Genomic DNA, 18,327 nt, shown 5'->3' with positions numbered 1-18,327 from the left:
CAGCTAGTGTAGAAAGGCAGTCCTGTGGAGAGGCTGCGTAGTTGCAGTAGCTTCTCTGGACCCTACCCTGTGTGCCAGTAACACCCTGCCCTTACTGAGAGTTATAGAGAATGCTCCCACACCTTTCTAGACACCTTCCAAAATTGCCCTAGTTGAGAACCACTGATTTTAAATAGCAAATTATTCAAGAGCTTGCTTACTGGCTTCCTAAGTTCTTTTTGTTAATTATTTATAATCTAGACTGGCAGAGGCATATTCCAGGGCCATATCTTAGAGTCCCCAAAATTTTTTATAAAAGTTTTCAAACAACAAAGATTAAAATGAACACCTGTATATCCACCTAGATTCTATCATAAACATGTTACTCTACCTATATATCACATATCTATCTGTCCATCAAACTTTCCATTATGTCTCTTCAGAGTAAATGGCAGACATCACAACAATTCCCCCAGTACATATCACTGACTAGGGAGTAGTGTTTGTGTATACTTTTGTGCCCCTGCCAGGACAAAGAACATCACCATACCAGAAAATTCCATTATGGGCTTTCCCAGTCAACCCCACCCCACACTTAGAGGCGATAATTGTAATTTTTTTCCACCATAGGCTAGTGTTGCCTGTTCTGAAATTGAATTTAAATGGAATCCTACAGTGTGTCCTTTTGCACTCAGCAGTCAGTGTTGTGCCTTGACTCGAGCATATGGAAAGCTGTTCTCACTGAACTTGCCTTTCAGGGAAATCCTCTGATTGAGGATGGGGGTCCTCAAAGATTTTCACATCCTAATCCCCAGGACCTGGGACTGTGTCACCTTAACTGGCAAAAGGGACTCTGCAGATGTGGTTAAGTAAGTATTCTGAGACAGGAAGAGTCTCTTTATTTACCTGGGTGGATGCAGTATAAGCACACACATCCATACAAGCATCAGTGAAGGCGAAGTGAGGGTACAAAGACTGAGCATGCTAAGGTATTGGCTTTTAAGATGGAGGAAGGAGAGCAACAAGCCAAGAGATGCTGGCAGCCTCTAGACACTAGAAAGGGAAAGGAAATGGATTTTCCCCTAGGACTTCTGAAAGAAACACACCAATACCTATACCTTAATTTTAGCCCTGTGATGCCCATTTTGGACTTCTGACCTCCAGAAATGCAGAATTTATTACTAAGGTGATAAATGAGTATTGCTTTAAACCATTGTGGTAATTAGTTATAGCAACAATAGAAAGCTAATACAGGGCCATTTTAATATAATTTTTAATGTACAGCAGAATAAGAAGTCAGGGTTTCTTTTTTTTTTAATCTGTTCAGGATCCTATGACCCTAGCAAATCCAACTTCAATTTTTTTTCTCCTTCCCTTCTGTTTCTTGCCCTAAGCACTTACAGCGTTTAGCTTTAATCACAGCATAGTACAAATTTTGCATTTCTGCTTTTTTCCCCACTTTGCCATTTTTATCAGGAGTATTTGTCCATGTTGCCATATGGTCTTTATAACTGTTTTAAGAGGGCTGCAAGTAAATTATATCACACGAACATATTAAATTTACTTAACTACCCTGTTAAAGGATAACTTTAAAGAAATTATGACTCATACAAAATTAACATGCTAAAGATTGTATTTAGCTTGTTCATTATTGAGAGAACCAAAAAAAAGAACCGGCAGGACACTTTAATTGGCTCAAAGGAGAATCCAAAGAAAAATAATTATAAGCCTAGTAAGAATGCTGAAAGAATTTGCTTCCTAGTTACAAAACTGGCAAAATTGGCCAATATCTATAGAACAATAATCAGCTACATTCCATTGGTCACAATTTGCATTTCTATGAACAAGAATCATCTGCATTATCAGTTTCCCTTAATTTACATAATTGTCAAGTAGCTCAAAGGTAGTGAAATAAAAGGTGGAATCAATCCAGAAAGATGGGTTACATTAGATGGAACACCCAGTAATTGGAGGCAGAGGTGGAGGCAGTGAGTAAGACCTATTTCAAAGTCCTTCACAGTGTTTCATGATAGGCTGTACTTGTATACTTGGGTTCTGTCCAATTATTTGCTTTTAATAAAAGTCAATACATCTTTGAATTTTTTTTCCTCTCCTAAATACCTAGGTTTTGTAGGATATAATATGTTAATAGAGGGAATTTGTAGGGTCAAAGGAGATTTTTTGACTTTTGACTAGTGTTGCCAAGTTGACCAGAGTTGTATAAGCCTTTTCCCATGCCAAAAACAAAAACACCACCCATGTCCCATGGCAGAAAATGGCTATCATTTCCATGGTGTCCTAAAAAAACTTTAAAAACCTTCCTTTTCCAGTGATCCTCTGCTATAGCGTGAATGTGTCTTCCAAAGTTCCATGTGTTGTACTCGCTCCTGCTCTCTCTTGCTCACTCTCTCGCTGTCTCTCTCTCCCTGGCCCTTCTGCCCTCCACCATGGGGTAACAGCAAGAAGCCCCTTGCAGTATGCCAACACCTTGATTTTGGACTCACCAGCCTCCAGAACTCTGCAAGATCAATTTCTGTTCATTATAAATTACCCTATCTGTGGTATTCATATTATAGCAGCAAAAAGTAGACTAAAACACTGTTCCATCTTCTCATTTCTTCTCATATTCATTGGCCAGAATTAAATCTGTGGAGAATTTGACTGACTGGATCAATCAAGACCCATCCCCCAGAGCTGGAGAAGGGCTCAGACTCCCCTGAAGCTCTGAGCCTTACAGTCCCTGAACAGATTCTGTTAATAAACAAGAAGCAGGGGGATCCAAGATGGCCAATTAGACACCACACCCAGCGAGGGAGACACCAGAGATCTCCGAGCTCCAACCGAGGTACCAGGTGCTTTTCAACAGGTCCGGTCCAATTGTGAACAAAGCCCTAAGGGCAGACCGAGGCGAGGAAGGGTGCTGTTTCACCCAGAAAGTGCACCTGATTCGCAAGTCAGAGGCTCCCCTCTGGCACTCTAGTCCAGATACAGCGGTTTCCCCAAAGCCTCAGCAATACACAGAACAGGGGATCTTTGCCAGTCAAGCGCTGGAAATTACAAGCTCGGAGTTGAATAAAAGCCTGTGGACTAAGCTATTGCCCCTTCCCTCCGCCTGGGGAGAGAGAGGGAGCTGTAAGCAGGAGCAGCTGGGCGGACCCCTATCCCATGACCAGAGAGAGAAACTGAAATGGGGAGACAGCCAGGTATGGCTTAGAGGGTCCCTACCCTCCCCGACAAACCTCAGTGGGCTGAAGCTCTGACTCTAGTGGATTGTGCAGCCAGTGCCACAGTTCGAGATGAGCCCTGAATGATCCAGCTCAGTGGAGGAAGGGCACAACCCACCATTAGAGTGGGACTGAGCTACACGTTTTAAAAACACAGGAAGCCTACGTAGCAATGGGACAGCATTCTTGACAATCCAGCAGCATCTACAAGTCAATGGAAGAGGTGGGCCTAATCTCCCAGTATAAACAAAAAAAGACACAGAAAGCTTCCCTAGTAACCTGAAGGAGTCCCTAGAAACCCAATAGCACCTTCACAGGCAGACAAGTGACCTCATCAAGCAGCTCCCTTACAACACAGCCAGGTAAATCCACAAAAGTGGGAAAAAACCAGTGCAAAAAAGATGAAACCATCAAAAACCAGAGCACCTCTTCTTCAAGGGATCACAACTCAACAACACAGGATCACAACTTGACCAAGGAGTGCGACAAGTTAACAGAAACAGGATTCAGAAGGTAGATAATAAACTTTTCTGAGCTAAAGTAACACGTTCTAACTCGATGCAAAGAAACCAAAAATTTTGAAAAAAGGTTAGACGAAATGATAACTAGAATAACCAGCATAGAGAAGAACATAAACAGCTCGATGGAGTTGAAAAACACAGCACGAGGACAGAGATCCAATATGGCCAATTAGCAGTAGCTCAGGATTGTAGCTCCCAGTCAAAGCGCAGAGAATGGACGCCGTACTTCCAGATGAATTTTTGTTGCCCACGGACCAGGAGATACCCAGCAGAGGAGCCCCACGGGTTGCCAGCGCAACTCTTTTGGCCAGTGCAGCTGTTTTGCTGGTTCCCCAGCATGGTGGTTCTCAGTGCAGAGTACATGGGACTGGGTGCCCCTTTAGTTGGTGTTTGGAGCTCCGGGAAGGCAGAGTCCCCCATTCTGCTGATTGAAGGGGGGACTGAAGCGAGGAGCCAGACCAGAAGATTCCCAGGCAGAAAAGCACCACAAGTCTCAGTACTGCTGTTTCAGCCAGTGCAGTGCCCCCACAAAAAAACAGCAATTGGAAGCGCTGAAGATTAAGAGTTTCACAGCAAGCACAGCTGAACCCGGAAAGGTCCAGCTCTGTGGGGGAGGGACGTCCACTGAAGGAAAACTAAGAAACAGAGAAAACTTCATCACCAACAAGCTGGATGTCCACTCAGAGACCCAATCTGAAAGTAAGCAATTACAAAGACGACAGGTGGGTAAATCCACAAAGATGGGAAGAAACCAGTGCAAAAAGGCTGAAAATACCCGAAATCAGAATGTCCCTCCTTGTACAGGGGATCACAGCTCCTCATCAGCAACCGAACAAGTCCTGATGGAGAATGAGTGTGATGAATTGTCAGAATCAGGCTTCAGAAGGTGGATAATAAGAAACTTCTGTGAGCTAAAAGAACATGTTCTAGCCCAATGCAAAGAAACTAAGCACCTTGAAAAAAGGTTTGATGAAATGCTAACAAGAATAGACAATTTAGAGAGGAATATAAGTGAATTAATAGAGCTGAAAAACTATGAGAACTTCGTGAAGTATGCACCAGTTTTAACAGTCGAATTGATCAATCAGAAGAAAGGATATCAGAGGTCAAAGACCAACTTAGTGAAATAAAACGAGAAGACAAGGTTAGAGAAAAAAGGCTAAAAAGGAATGAGCAAAGGCTCCAAGAAATATGGGACTATGTTAAAAGACCTAATCTACGTTTGATAGGTGTACCTGAATGTGATGAAGAGAATGAATCCAAGCTGGAAAATATTCTTCAGGAAAACTTTCCCAACCTAGCAAGGCAGGACAATACTCAACCCCAGGTAATACAGAGAACATCATAAAGATATTCCTCAAGAAGAGCAACCCCAAGGCACATAATCGTTAGATTCACCAGGGTTGAAATGAAGGAGAAAATACCAAGTACAGTAAAAGACAAAGGTCAGGTTACCCACAAAGGGAAGCCTGTCAGACTCACAGCAGATCTCTAAGCAGAAACCCTACAAGCCAGAAGAGAGTGGAGGCCAATATTCAATATCCTTAAAGAAAAGAACTTTCAACCCAGAATTTCATATCCAGCCAAACTAAGCTTCATAAGTGAAGGAAAAATAAAAATTTTTGCGAACAAGCAAGTACTCAGAGATTTCATCACCACCAGGCCTGCTTTACAAAAGCTTCTGAAAGAAGCATTACACATAGAAAGGAACAGCTAGTATCAGCCAAAACATACCAAAATGTAAAGAACATCGCCATAATGAAGAATTTACATCAACTAATGGGCAAAACAGCCAGCCAGCATTAAATGGCAGTATTAAATTCATATATATCAATATCAATCCCAAATTTAAATGGACTAAATGCCCCAATCAAAAGACATAGATATGCAAATTGGATAAAAAGCTAAAACCCATCAGTATGCTGCATCCACACCCATCTCACATGCAAGGATACATGAAGACTCAAAGGGATGGAGGAAGATTTACCAACCAAATGGAGAGTCAAAAAAAAAAAAAGCAGGAGTTGCAATTCTCATCTGATAAAATAGACTTTAAAGCAACAAAGACCAGAAGAAACAAAGGACATTACATAATGGTAAAAGGATCAATGCAACAAGAAGAGCTAACGATCCTAAATACATATGTACCCAATACAGGAGCATCCAGATACATAGGCAAGTTCTTAACAATTTACAAAGAGACTTAGACTACCACATAATAATTGTGGGAGACTTTAACACTACATTGTCAATATTAGACAGATCAACAAGACAGAAAATTAACAAGGATACCCAGGACCTGAAATAAGTAAACTTAATAAACATTTACAGAACTCTCCACCCCAAATCCACAAAACATACGTTTTTCTCAGTATCACATCACACCTATTCTAATAGTGACCACAAATTGGAAGTAAATCACTCCTTAGCAATTGCGTAGCATTTCACAGGTTTAAAAAAAATATTGGTTGGCTGCTTTGTTATTTTCCTCCCTTATTCCTTTCTGTCTCCATTGTTAAGCACATTTACTGGCATAAAAGAGGTTTTTAATATCCATTTTTAGACTGCATTCTAGCCTGGGCAATAGAGCAAGATTCCCATTCTCCCTCTTTCTCTTCCTTTCTTTCTCTCTATTGCTTCTCTTTTTCTTCATTTCTTTTTTCTCTTAAAAAAAAATTCACAAATGCTTATGTAATTTAAAATTAGAGCTTAAAGAAAAGAAAAAAAAGAAAAACACAGCACGAGAACTACGTGAAGCAAACACAAGTTTTAATAGCTGAATTGATCAAGCAGAAGAAAGGATATCAAAGACTGAAGATCAACTCAATGAAATAAAAAGAGAAGCCAAGGTAAAAGTGAAAAGAAATGAACAAAGCCTCCAAGAAATATGGGATTATGTGAAAATACCTAATCTACCTTTGATAGGTGTACCTGAATATGATGGGGAGAATGAATCTAAGCTGGAAAACGTGCTCCAGGGTATTATTCAGGAGAACTTTTCAAGCCTAGCAAGGCAATCCAAATTTCAAATTCAAGAAATACAGAGAATTCCACAAAGATATTCCTCAAGAAGCGCAACTCCAAGGCACATAATCATCAGATTCACCAGGGTTGAAATGAAGGAGAAAATGCTAATGGCAGCCAGAGAGAAAGTTCAGGTCACCCACAGAGGGAAGCCAATCAGACTCACAGCAGATCTCTCGGCAGAAACCCTACAAGGCAGAAGAGAGTGCGGGCCAATATTCAAAATCCTTAAAGAAAAGAACTTTCAACCCAGAATTTCCTATCCCGCCAAACTAAGCTTCGTAAGTGAAGGAGAAATAAAATGCTTTATGGACAAGCAATTGAGAGATTTTGTCACCACCAGACCTGCCCTACAAGAGCTCCTGAAAGACACACTAAGTGTGGAAAGGAACAAGTACCAGACACTGCAAAAGCAAACCTGTTGGCAAAGACTAAAAATGCAATGAAGAAAAAAGTCAACTAATGGGAAAGAAAACCAGCCAGTAACATAATGGCAGGATCAAATTCACATAACTATTAACATTGAATGTAAATGGCCTAAACACCACAATCAAAAGACACAGACTGGCAAACTGGATAGAAAGTCAAAACCTATCGGTGTGCTGTATTCAGGAAACGCATCTTGCATACAAACATACACATAGACTCAAAATAAAGGGATGGAAGAAGATTTGCCAAGCAAATGGAGAACAACAACAACAACAAAAAACAGGGGTTGCAATCCTAGTCTCTGATAAAATGGACTTCAAACCAACAAAGATCAAAAGAGACAAAGAAGACACTACATAATGGTAAAAGGATGAATGCAACAGGAAGAGCTAACTATCCTAAATATATATGCCCCCAACACAGGAGCACCCAGATACATAAAGCAAGTTCTTAACAACCTAAAATGAGATTTAGACTCGCACACAATAATAGTGGGAGACTTCAGCACTCCATTGTCAATATTATATCAACGAGACAGAAAATTAACAAGGCTATCCAGGACTTGAATGCAGAGCTGAACCAAGCAGACCTAATAGACATATACAGAACACTCCACCCCAAATCCACAGAATATACATTTTTCTCAGCACCACATTACACTCACTCTAAAATTGACCACATCATTGGAAGCAAATCACTCCTCAGCAAATGCAAAAGAACAGAAATCATAACAAACAGTCTATCAGACCACAGCACAATCCAACTAGAACTCAGGATCAAGAAACACACTAAAACCCACACAACCACTTGGAAACTGAACAACTTGCTTCTGAGTGTTGACTGGATTAACAATGAAATGAAGGCAGAAATAAAGATGTTCTTCAAAACCAACCAGAATGAAGACATAACTTACCAGAATCTCTGGGACACCTTTAAAGCAGTGTTGAGAGGGAAATTTATAGCAAGAAATGCCCACCAGAGAATAGAAGAAAGATCTAAAATCGACACCCTATCATCAAAATTTAAAGAGCTAGAGGAGTAAGATCAAAAAAACTCAAAAGCTAGCAGAAGACAAGAAATAACTAAGATCAGAGCAGAACTAAAGCAGATAGAGACACAAAAAAACCCCTTCAAAAAAGTCAATAAATCCAGGAGCTGGTTTTTTGAAAAGATCAACAAAATAGATCACTAGCCAGATAAAAAAGAAAAGGGAAAATAATCAAATAAATGCAATAAAAAAAGATAAATGGGATATCACCACTGATCCCACAGAAATACAAACTACCATCAGAGATTACTACAAACAGCTCTACTCACATAAACCAGTAAACCAGGAAGAAAAGGATAAATTCCTAGACACTTGGAACTAAACCAAGAGGAAGTTGAAACCCTGAATAGACCAATAACAAGGGATGAAGTAGAAGCAGCAATCAATAGCCTACCAACCAAAAAAAGTCCAGGTCAAGATGGGTTCACAGCCAAATTCTACCAGTCATACAAAGAGGAGCTGGTTCCATTCCTTCTGAAACTGTATCAAACAATACAAAAAAAGGGAATCCTCCCTAACCCATTTTATGAGACCAACATCATCCTGATACCAAAGCCAGGCAGAGACTCAACTAAAAAAGACAACTTCGGCCAATATCCATGATGAACATCAATGCAAAAATCTTCAACAAAATACCGGCAAACAGATTGCAACAGCACATCAAGAAGCTTATCCATCACGACCAAGTAGGCTTCATCCCAGGGATGCAAGGCTGGTTCAACATATGCAAATCCATAAATGTAATCCATCACATAAATGAAACCAAAGACAAAAAACACATGATTATCTCAATAGATGCAGAGAAGGCCTTCGATAAAATTCAACAGCCCTTCATGCTAAAAACTCTCAATAAACTAGATATTGATGGAACATATAATAAAATGATAAAAGCTACATATGACAAACCTACAGCCAATATCATACTGAATGGGCAAAAGCTGGAAGAATTCCCTATGAAATCAGGCACTAGACAAGGATGACCTCTCTCACTATTCCTATTCAACATAGTATTGGAAGTTCTAGCCAGAGCAATCAGGCAAGAAAAAGAAATAAAGTGTATTCAATTAGGAAAGGAGGAAGTCAAACTGTCTCTATTTGCAGATGACATGATTGTATATCTAGAAGACCCCATTGTCTCAACCCAAAATCTTCTCAAACTGATAAGCAGCTTTGGCAAAGTCTCAGGATACAAAATCAATGTGCAGAAATCACAAGCATTCCTATATATCAATAACAGATAAACAGAGCCAAATCAAGAGCGAACTCCCATTCACAATTACTATAAAGAGAATAAAATACCTAGGAATACAACTAACAAAGATGTAAAGGACCTCTTCAATGAGAACTACAAACTACTGCTCAATGAAATAAGAGAGGACACAAACAGATGGAGAAACATTCCATGCTCATGGTTAGGAAGAATCAGAATCATGAAAATGGCCATACTGCCCAAAGTAATCTATGGATTCAATGCTATCCCCATCAAGCTACAAATGACCACCTTCACAGAACAGGAAAAAACCACTTTAAACTTCATAAGGAATCACAAAAGACCCCCATAGCCAAGACAATCCTAAGCAAAAAGAACAAAGCTGGAGGCATCACACTGCCGGACTTCAAACTATACTACAAGGCTACAGTAATCAAAACAGCATGGTACTGGTACCAAAACAGAGACATAGACCAATGGAACAGAACAGAGAACCCAGAAGAAACACCACACATCTACAACCATCTGATCTTTGACAAACCTCACAAAAACAAGCAATGGAGAAAGGATTCCCTGTTTAATAAATGGTGTTGGGAAAACTGGCTAGCAATGTGCAGAAAGCAGAAATTGGACCCCTACCTGTCACCTTACACTAAAATTAACTCCAGATTGATCAAAGATTTCAACATAAAACCTAACACCATAAAAACACTAGAAGAAAATGTAGGCAAAACCATCCAGGACATAGGCATAGGCAAGGACTTCATGACTAAAACACCAACAGCAATGGCAATAAAAGCCAAGATAGACAATTGGGATCTAATTAAACTCCAGAGTTTCTGTACAGCACAAGAAACCATCATCAGAGCAATTGGCAACAGAATGGGAAAAAATTTTTGCAATCTACCCCAGCTGACAAAGGGCTAATATCCAGAATCTACAAGGAACTAAAACAGATGTACAAGAAAAAAAAACAAAAAAACCCATTCAAAAGTGGGTGAAGGATATGAACAGACATGTTACAAAAGAAGACATATATGAGGCCAACAAACATGAAAAAATGCTCATCATCACTGGCCATTAGAGAAATGCAAATCAAAACCACACTGAGGTATCACCTCACGCTAGTTAGAATGGCAATCGTTAAAAAATCTGGAGACAACAGATGCAGGAGAGGATGTGGAGAAATAGGAACACTCTTACACAGTTGGTGGGAGTGTAAATTAGTTCAACCATTGTGGAAGACAGAGTGGCAATTTCTCAAGGATCTAGAAATAGAAATTCTATTTGACCCAGCAATCCCATTACTGGGTATATACCCAAAGAACTATAAATTGTTCTATAAAGACACATGCAGACGTATGTTCATTGCAGCTCTGTGTACAATAACAAAGACTTGGAACCAACCCAAATATCCATCAATGATAGACTGGACAAAGAAAATGTGGTACATACACACCATGGAATACTATGCAGCCAAAAAAACGATGAGTTCATGTCCTTTGTAGGGACTTGGATGAATCTGGAAACCATCATTCTCAGCAAACTGACACAAGAACAGAAAGCCAAACACTGTATGTTCTCACTCATAGGTGGGTGTTGAACGAGAACACATGGATTCAGGGAGAGGAACATCACACACTGGGGGCAGTTGGGGGGGAGGTGTAGGGGAGAGACAGGGGGGTTGAGGAGGGATAACATGGGGAGAAATGCCAGATATAGTATGCACCTAAAGTAAAATAAATAAATTATAAAGAAGATGAAGAAGTAAGCCAACTTCCATGTGAGGCCACAATTCAACCAGGATCACAAAGGGACATTATCCACTTTGCCTGTGGCCATTCTGTCATTATAGACTGTAAAATTTTTATACTGTAAAATTAAGGTTCAAAGAAATCTTCTCTAACTTTCACATACATACACACAAATACAATGATTTTCTCCTGTAAGCGTATAATACACAGAGAGGTTTTGGTTTACTTTAGACCAAGGTGTAAAAAACACTTAATAAAAATTATTCATATTTCCTCATTATATTAAAAAAAAAAGTAGGGGACCAATGGACGCAGCTATAACTGGTTTATGTGGCTACTTACTGTATTTTCTTTAGTTTTCTTTTAAGATGCATGATGTTATACTACAGTCCTAGCATTCAGGAAAATGTCTAATTCTACATCTAACCTTTGCTAAGGGTTAGACACCAAATTACCCTGTGTCTGAGTTTTTTCATTCATTAAATGAACTTGGGATGAGAGTGGGAATATGGGCAGTCAGAGTGACCAGATTAAGATACCTTCCAACTCTAAAATTTTAATTATATGAAATTTAATGATTCACGTGAGAAACTTAACTGCTGTGGCAACCACATACCACCACCACCCCACCCTATCCCCTAAGAACCATGTTGATAGACTGAAGAAAGCATCCCATGAACCTTCACTTTTTTCAGGAAATGGCTGGCTGCAGAAAACTCTCCACCCCTTTCCTCTTCTGAAATGTTCCCCAACTGCTCACTTGCCTCCTTGAAGCTAATCAAGTATGGCCAAATATACTTGAAGACCAGTTTGTCCCTTGGCCTGCTTCCACAAACCCTACCCTAATATGACATTTGCCAAGTCAACAATGTCTGTATTTCCCCTTTTTACTCTATAACATCTAACCCCTCTAAATCCTTGCTGAAACAAAGGTTTCAGCAGAAGAGTTCCCTTGCTGCAAATTTATGAATAAATCACCTTTGTCGATTTTGTCTTGGACTTAGTTTTGTCTCTGACACATGTGGAATGGGTATCTGTTAGAATTCTGGCCTTATCACACCTCTTGCTTCCTGGATAGATGTGGGATCACTTGGGTTAATGACCTTGGGCTACACTGGCTTCTTAAGAACCATTGAGAAGCCAGTGTAGGGATTCTTGTTCAGACCTCTATAATTCAGTGAATCAATGAAGAGCAGCTGACACCCTTCAAAATGAATTAAAATGTCAAAATGAATGAATTAAAATGTCAAAGCCAGCAGTCCCCTAGTTTCTGGCCGGAGTGTGTGATGAGTTCATCTGAGTTCCCGGAGTTCAAGGCATGCAGCAGGCAGATCAATTATGGACCCACTGGCTGGGCTCTCAGCAGCAGCTGCCCTGTACAGGATGCAGCAAAACAACTGTCAGCTTTTGTGAGGAAGGTAGAAACATACCAGTGGATATGCATTGCAGGACTGGTGTATTGTTGGATCTCCTTGCTACTGACCATTGTTTTTAACATTAATTTGTATATTTCTCAAAGTTGTACATGCCCAAGATTTAGGACAGTAAATTCAGTTAACCATGGAGTATATTTTTATGCTGTTCCTGTGATAACACTATTCTAGATGCTAAGAGTGAATGTAGGATAGGACAGAAAAAAGCGCTGCCCACAGGACCTTCCATTCATGCCAGTGAGGGAGACCTTCCATTAATGCCAGTGAAGGAGACCCAAAACAGATGAGTGAGTAAATGTCAGCTATCCAAAGTCTGGAAACAATGGAGTGCAGTGGCCTAGTGAAGACCTGGAGGGAAATTGTTCTAGGCTAAGTCCCTGAGGGGTGGTGAGTTTGGGGTGCTGGGGAAGCAGCAGTATGACCAGTAGGGACAGAGCAAAGGTATGAAGGACAGTTAGGCAGGGGCCAGGTGAGGCAGGCTGTTACAATATAGATCTAGTGAGCAGTGGATTTCAGCAGGAGAATTATGTCTGTCTGTTTTGGGGAGAGCATTTTGAGACAAGGTCTGATCTGTCACCCAGGTTGGAGTGCAGTAGAGCAATCACAGCTCACTGCAGCCTCAACCTCCCAGCCTGAAGTGATCCTCCCATTTCAGCCTCCCAAGTAGCTGGGACTACAGGTGCACATGTCACTGTGTTGAGCCCTGTTTGTTTTTAAAAGTTCTCTGGAAACTGGGAAGTTGAAAGGTAGTATTCCTCCAAGCCCTTGAATCTAGGCTGGCCTTGTGACTACTTTGATCATTACAAGGCAGTGGGAAAAGATGTTCTGGGACTTCAAACCCAAGCCTCAATGGAACTGCCAGCTTCTACTTCCCCAGAATACCATCCCTGAGCCCAAGCTACATGGAGAGGCCACTGTCCTAGCTGAAAACTTAGCCAACTGCCACTAGATGAGTGAACCACCAGGTCGCTGAACATTCTGCCCACTCAAGCCCACAAATGTCCACAGTTCCAGCCACATCACATGAATAGAGGAACCAGCCTAGGAAAACCAGAATTGTGAGATTGAATCACTTGCTTTTGAAGTTTATTTTACAGCAATAGATAACTGAAACAAGGGCAAGACTGGAGGGTGGATGCAGGACGCAAGCCAGCTTTAGAGTTCATTTAGGCAAGAAAGATGGAGGCCTGGAGCAGATTGGCAGAAGTGAAGATAGTGAGTGGTCAGATTCAGGACACACTTGATCGGTGCAACTTTCAGGTTGTAATATAAGGGAAAGAGGTAGAATAAAAAAGGAGCAAGTGCCCGCCTGGCCTTCTCTGTGCCACTCCTTAGAGCTACAGACTCAGCTCTCTTTGATAACTACCACCATACTGCATTAACCAGTTGCTTATATTATACTGTGATTTTATTTTTTATTTTTTGCTTTTTAAGTAAATAAGATCAAATCTTTGAGTGTAGAAGTCCTCCTTAATCAAGAAACAAATGCTCAAAGACACAAAAGGAAAGTATTAGTAGATGTAACCACCCAAAAATAAAACATAAAACTTCTCTATTATAAAAACATGCTATAAACAAAGCTAAAAGATGAGCTATAATGGAGAGAAAACATTTGCAAAATATAACAAAAATCTCAAATACTAGGTAGACAACTCTAAAAAAGGTAACCAAAAAGAGACTAGCATTAAGCTGCTCTAGGACTTTCACATTATATTACTATATCTTAATGTATGAGTTTTAGATGTGTCACGTGGCCTCTCAGCCTCTAGTAGATATGCCGAGGCTTCTCACAGCATGGTGGTCACAAGGTTCTAAGAAGGAGAGAGGAGAAATGTCAAGGCCTCTTAATGCCTTGGCTGCAGAACTCACATACTGTCACTTCTTCCATGTATTGGTCAAAACAAGTCACAGGCCAGCCCAGACCCAAGGGTTAAAGAAATAGACTCCTTCTCTCATTAGGAGAAATAGCAAATTTCTCATTGGAAAGTGGTGTGGATACAGGGAGGTGTGATTCATTGGGACCATTATTATAATATACCCACACAATGTCTAAAAATGCCTTTCTTCACAATTAATAGTTTAGCTGGGAATATTATTCTGTATTGATAATTATTTTCTCTTAGGATGAAAGCATTGCTGCACTGTCTTGGAGCTTCCAATGTTGTTGAGAAGGGTAATGGCATTTTGATTCCTGTTCCTTCATATGTGATCTCATATTCCTTTCTGAAATCTTTCAGGATTTATCTATGGTATGATGAAATGTCCTAATATAGCCTTGTATGGGTCTTCTTTTTTCCTTTTCTCCCCTCCTTTCCTCCTATTTTTTGTTAACCATGTTAAGCATTTGGAAGGTCATTTTAATCTGGAAACATGTGTCCTTCAGTTTGGAAGATTTTCTGATATTGCTTTGATAGGTATATTTTCCACAAACGTGTATTCTCACAAAAATATCAGAAGAGTGGTATTATTTTACATTTTAAAACATTTGCTTTGTCTTAATAGAACACAAATGAGTTCTCACATCTACTTCTGCATTAAATCTTGCAATATGTTGTTTTGGTTGAAATCTATTAAGAAATTACAACTAAGCACATGTTTAAGGAAGCTTGTGTCTGAACAGATAGCAATACAGAAACCAATATAACGAGAAATACCTGGCATCTCTTTATCTCAGGACTTTGCTAAATGGGAAATATTTAGTCATCTTTTTGAGAATTAATCCAAACTTGCATTGGTAGAAAAAAAACTGGCTTTGTTTCCCTGTATAAAAACCACTTAGTACTTCATTTGTAGGTTTGAATGTAGTTTGTGAAGAGAGCAATAAGAGAAATTGTGTATCTAATTTGTAAATAAAATTAACCAAGATAATATACAGGTCCGATCACCCTTCAGCTGGTTTGACAATTGCCATCACAAAGTGATAAGGAGGCATTCTGATAAATGTGTCATTAGAAGACTTCACCATTGTGTGAACATCATAGAGTATACTTGGACAAATCTAAATAGTATAGCTTACCTCCCACACACCTAGGCTATACAGTACATCCTGTTGCTCCTAGGTTGCAAACATGTATAGCATGTGACTATCGAATACTACAGACAGTTGGAACACAGTGGTATTTGTGTATGTGAACAGATCTAAACATAGAAAACGTAATGTATTATTCTATGACATTATGGTGCCAGTTGGCAATAGGGATTTTTGAGCTTCATTATGGTTTTATGGGACCACTGTTGTATATGCAGCCCAGCACTGATGAGAACATCGAATGCAGTACATAACTGTACTTTGAACACCAGGGGTACAAGTGCATGGACTGGACAGAAGGAAAATCTCAGAGAACCTGAGGATGTGGATAAAACTGTTTAGTGAGGTTCTCAACTCATCACAAGCCACGAGGTATTCAGCATGGAGGGATGGTGACAGTTATGCAGGACATTGACATATGATGATACAGTGGTCATTCTTACATAAAATGAATAAGACTGTTCAGTAGAGTCTATGAGTTTGCAGTAGATAGATCATCAAAAGATATGGGTAATCTTGTAGTAACAGGACTATGGAATTTCACTAGTCCTGTTACTTTTTCATAATCCTGTTACTAACTCAGGCCATGGAGTAGTATAAGACCAAGGTTACAAATCCCTAAAATTATCTGGCAAGAGAATGACTGTTTTGTGTACTTTGGTCTAAGCTTGTGATTAATCAGTATATGATAGTAGATCAACTCAGATACATCAAGAAGAAATCATCTTTTATTCTGGAATGTTGTCCTAACGATACCTGAAATAAGTACTAAGGGATGCACCAGAATGTTCCTCCCTGGGATCAATGAGCAGTAGCACTGAGATCAGAAATGGTAGCCATGGTAACAGGAGCTGCTGTGGTCAGTAGGCTCTTGGGGTCTGTCAGACAAGAGCATAGGATGGTGACAATCCAAATGAAAGCATAGACAAACATAAAAAGGAATGAACTACTGATATGCCAGCCATGTGGATGAATCTCACAGATACTATGCTAAGTAAAAGAAGCAAGACTTTTACAAATATTACATTCTATGTGATTTTCTTAATATGGAACTCTAGAAAAGACAAGTCCAATTTATACTGGCAGAAATCAGTCCAGTGGTTGTCTGAGGCTCAGGATAGAGGAAACTGACTAGGAAGGAAGACAAAGGAACCTTTTGGGGTAATGGAAATGTTTAATATCTTCATTGTGTTTAGGGTTACATGGGTATATACATTGTCAAAACTCACGGAAATGTATACTTTAAATGGACACATTTTATTTCATGTAAATTATACCTCAAAAAGTTGATTTTAAAAAATACATGGGGCTTCCATTTCCACACAAGATAAAGTGGATTCCCCCCTATTCTTTCTGCTAATTACAACTAAAAACTGGACAAAATACATAAAGCAACTATGAGAAACCTCTGAAGGTGGAGTAAACTAGGCAGACTGGCTAGGCAACTTGAGTCTCAAGGGATGACCTGGCAGGAAGTTCTCAGAAGATTTCATAGTACTCACTTATTTCAACGTGGGCACTAGAGGAAGGCCAACCTAAAATGATCAACAAGCACAGACAAAGAGAGTCCTAAGGAAAATGCTTTCTCTAGTCAAAGGACATAGGAGACAGCAATGAAGGAGGGCCCTTTTTATTTTTATATTTTTGAGGTGGAGTCTTGTTCTGTCTCCCAGGCTGGAGTGCAATGGCACAACCTTGGCTCACCACAACCTCCAAAGATGACCCTTTTGACAATACTTGCTCTATTTCAGGCAAACACCATTAAAGAAGTCACAGCCCTCCTCTCCCCAGCAGGCTCTGGGGAGACTGGTGCAGAGTTTGGTCAACCATCCCTGCTGTGCCCTATTGTGTTGGCACCACTCCTCTTCCTCACCAGTGATTTTGGAGACAAGTAGAACTCTATTATTGAGTCTCATCCTACACTAATGTGATAAGAGGTGATAGCCCCCTCCTTCCTCCTTCCTCCTTCCTCCTTCTAGAGTCTGTGGAGACTCTAGAGTAGAGCCCTGTTGACTACCGCCTGCCCTGCAGTAACAGAGTCAGCACCCACATGCTCACAGTTAGAAAGTGTGGGCAGAATTTCAGAGAGGAGGGAGCTGCAGAAAAAGAGGCTTTCAATTTGTTCACATCCCCAAGTGGCTTATGTGTGAAATTCATCAGAATTAACACAGCAAAAGCTTTAAGAACTGAGCTATGATGTGGAATGACATTCAGGTTTCAGATTGGTCTCTAAGTAGCACACAGGCAGAGCAGAGCAAGATAATGCTGAATTTGAAACCAAATTGACATTCAAACTCACAGTCCACAAAAGTGAGTCATGATGTGCATTCTGAATTTAAATGGGTTGAATGCGTGCTAAAGTAGAAAATATAAAAATGAATCAGAGTTGCATAATACCCAAAGTCCTGATAACACTGAATATTACTTGTCATGTCAGAAAACAAAAAGGCAACCAGAACAAGAAAAGGCAATCAACAGATGCCAATACCAAGATGGCACAGATGCTGGAATTGTCTGACAAGGATTTTTAAAGCAACTGACATCAAAAACAATAACTTTATCAAGAAACTATGAACACTAAAAAAACAAAGTTTCAATAAATAAATATAAGATATAAAGAAAATCCAAATGGAAGTTTTATTTTATTTTAAATAATTTTAAATATAATTTAAAAAAA

The 18,327-nt window shown here is 39.8% G+C and overlaps 2 long non-coding RNA genes across 2 annotated transcripts in view; one reads left to right on the top strand and one right to left on the bottom strand.

Annotated features, from left to right (window-relative positions):
- The window catches only part of LOC103792799 (uncharacterized), an 83,233-nt gene that overhangs the window by 8,287 nt on the left and 56,619 nt on the right, over positions 1–18,327 (bottom strand). The gene's annotated exons all lie outside the window — the stretch shown is intronic.
- On the top strand, positions 263–12,174 carry LOC144582442 (uncharacterized). Its single transcript, XR_013535069.1, has 2 exons — positions 263–848; positions 11,885–12,174. It is a non-coding gene; the product is annotated as an uncharacterized LOC144582442 (long non-coding RNA).

The sequence above is a fragment of the Callithrix jacchus genome, chromosome 5 (genome assembly GCF_049354715.1).
Source record: "Callithrix jacchus isolate 240 chromosome 5, calJac240_pri, whole genome shotgun sequence".
NCBI classification, from domain to species: domain Eukaryota; kingdom Metazoa; phylum Chordata; class Mammalia; order Primates; family Cebidae; genus Callithrix; species Callithrix jacchus.
Note: the sequence above shows the minus strand (reverse complement) of the source record. Positions and strands in the feature narration are given on the sequence as shown.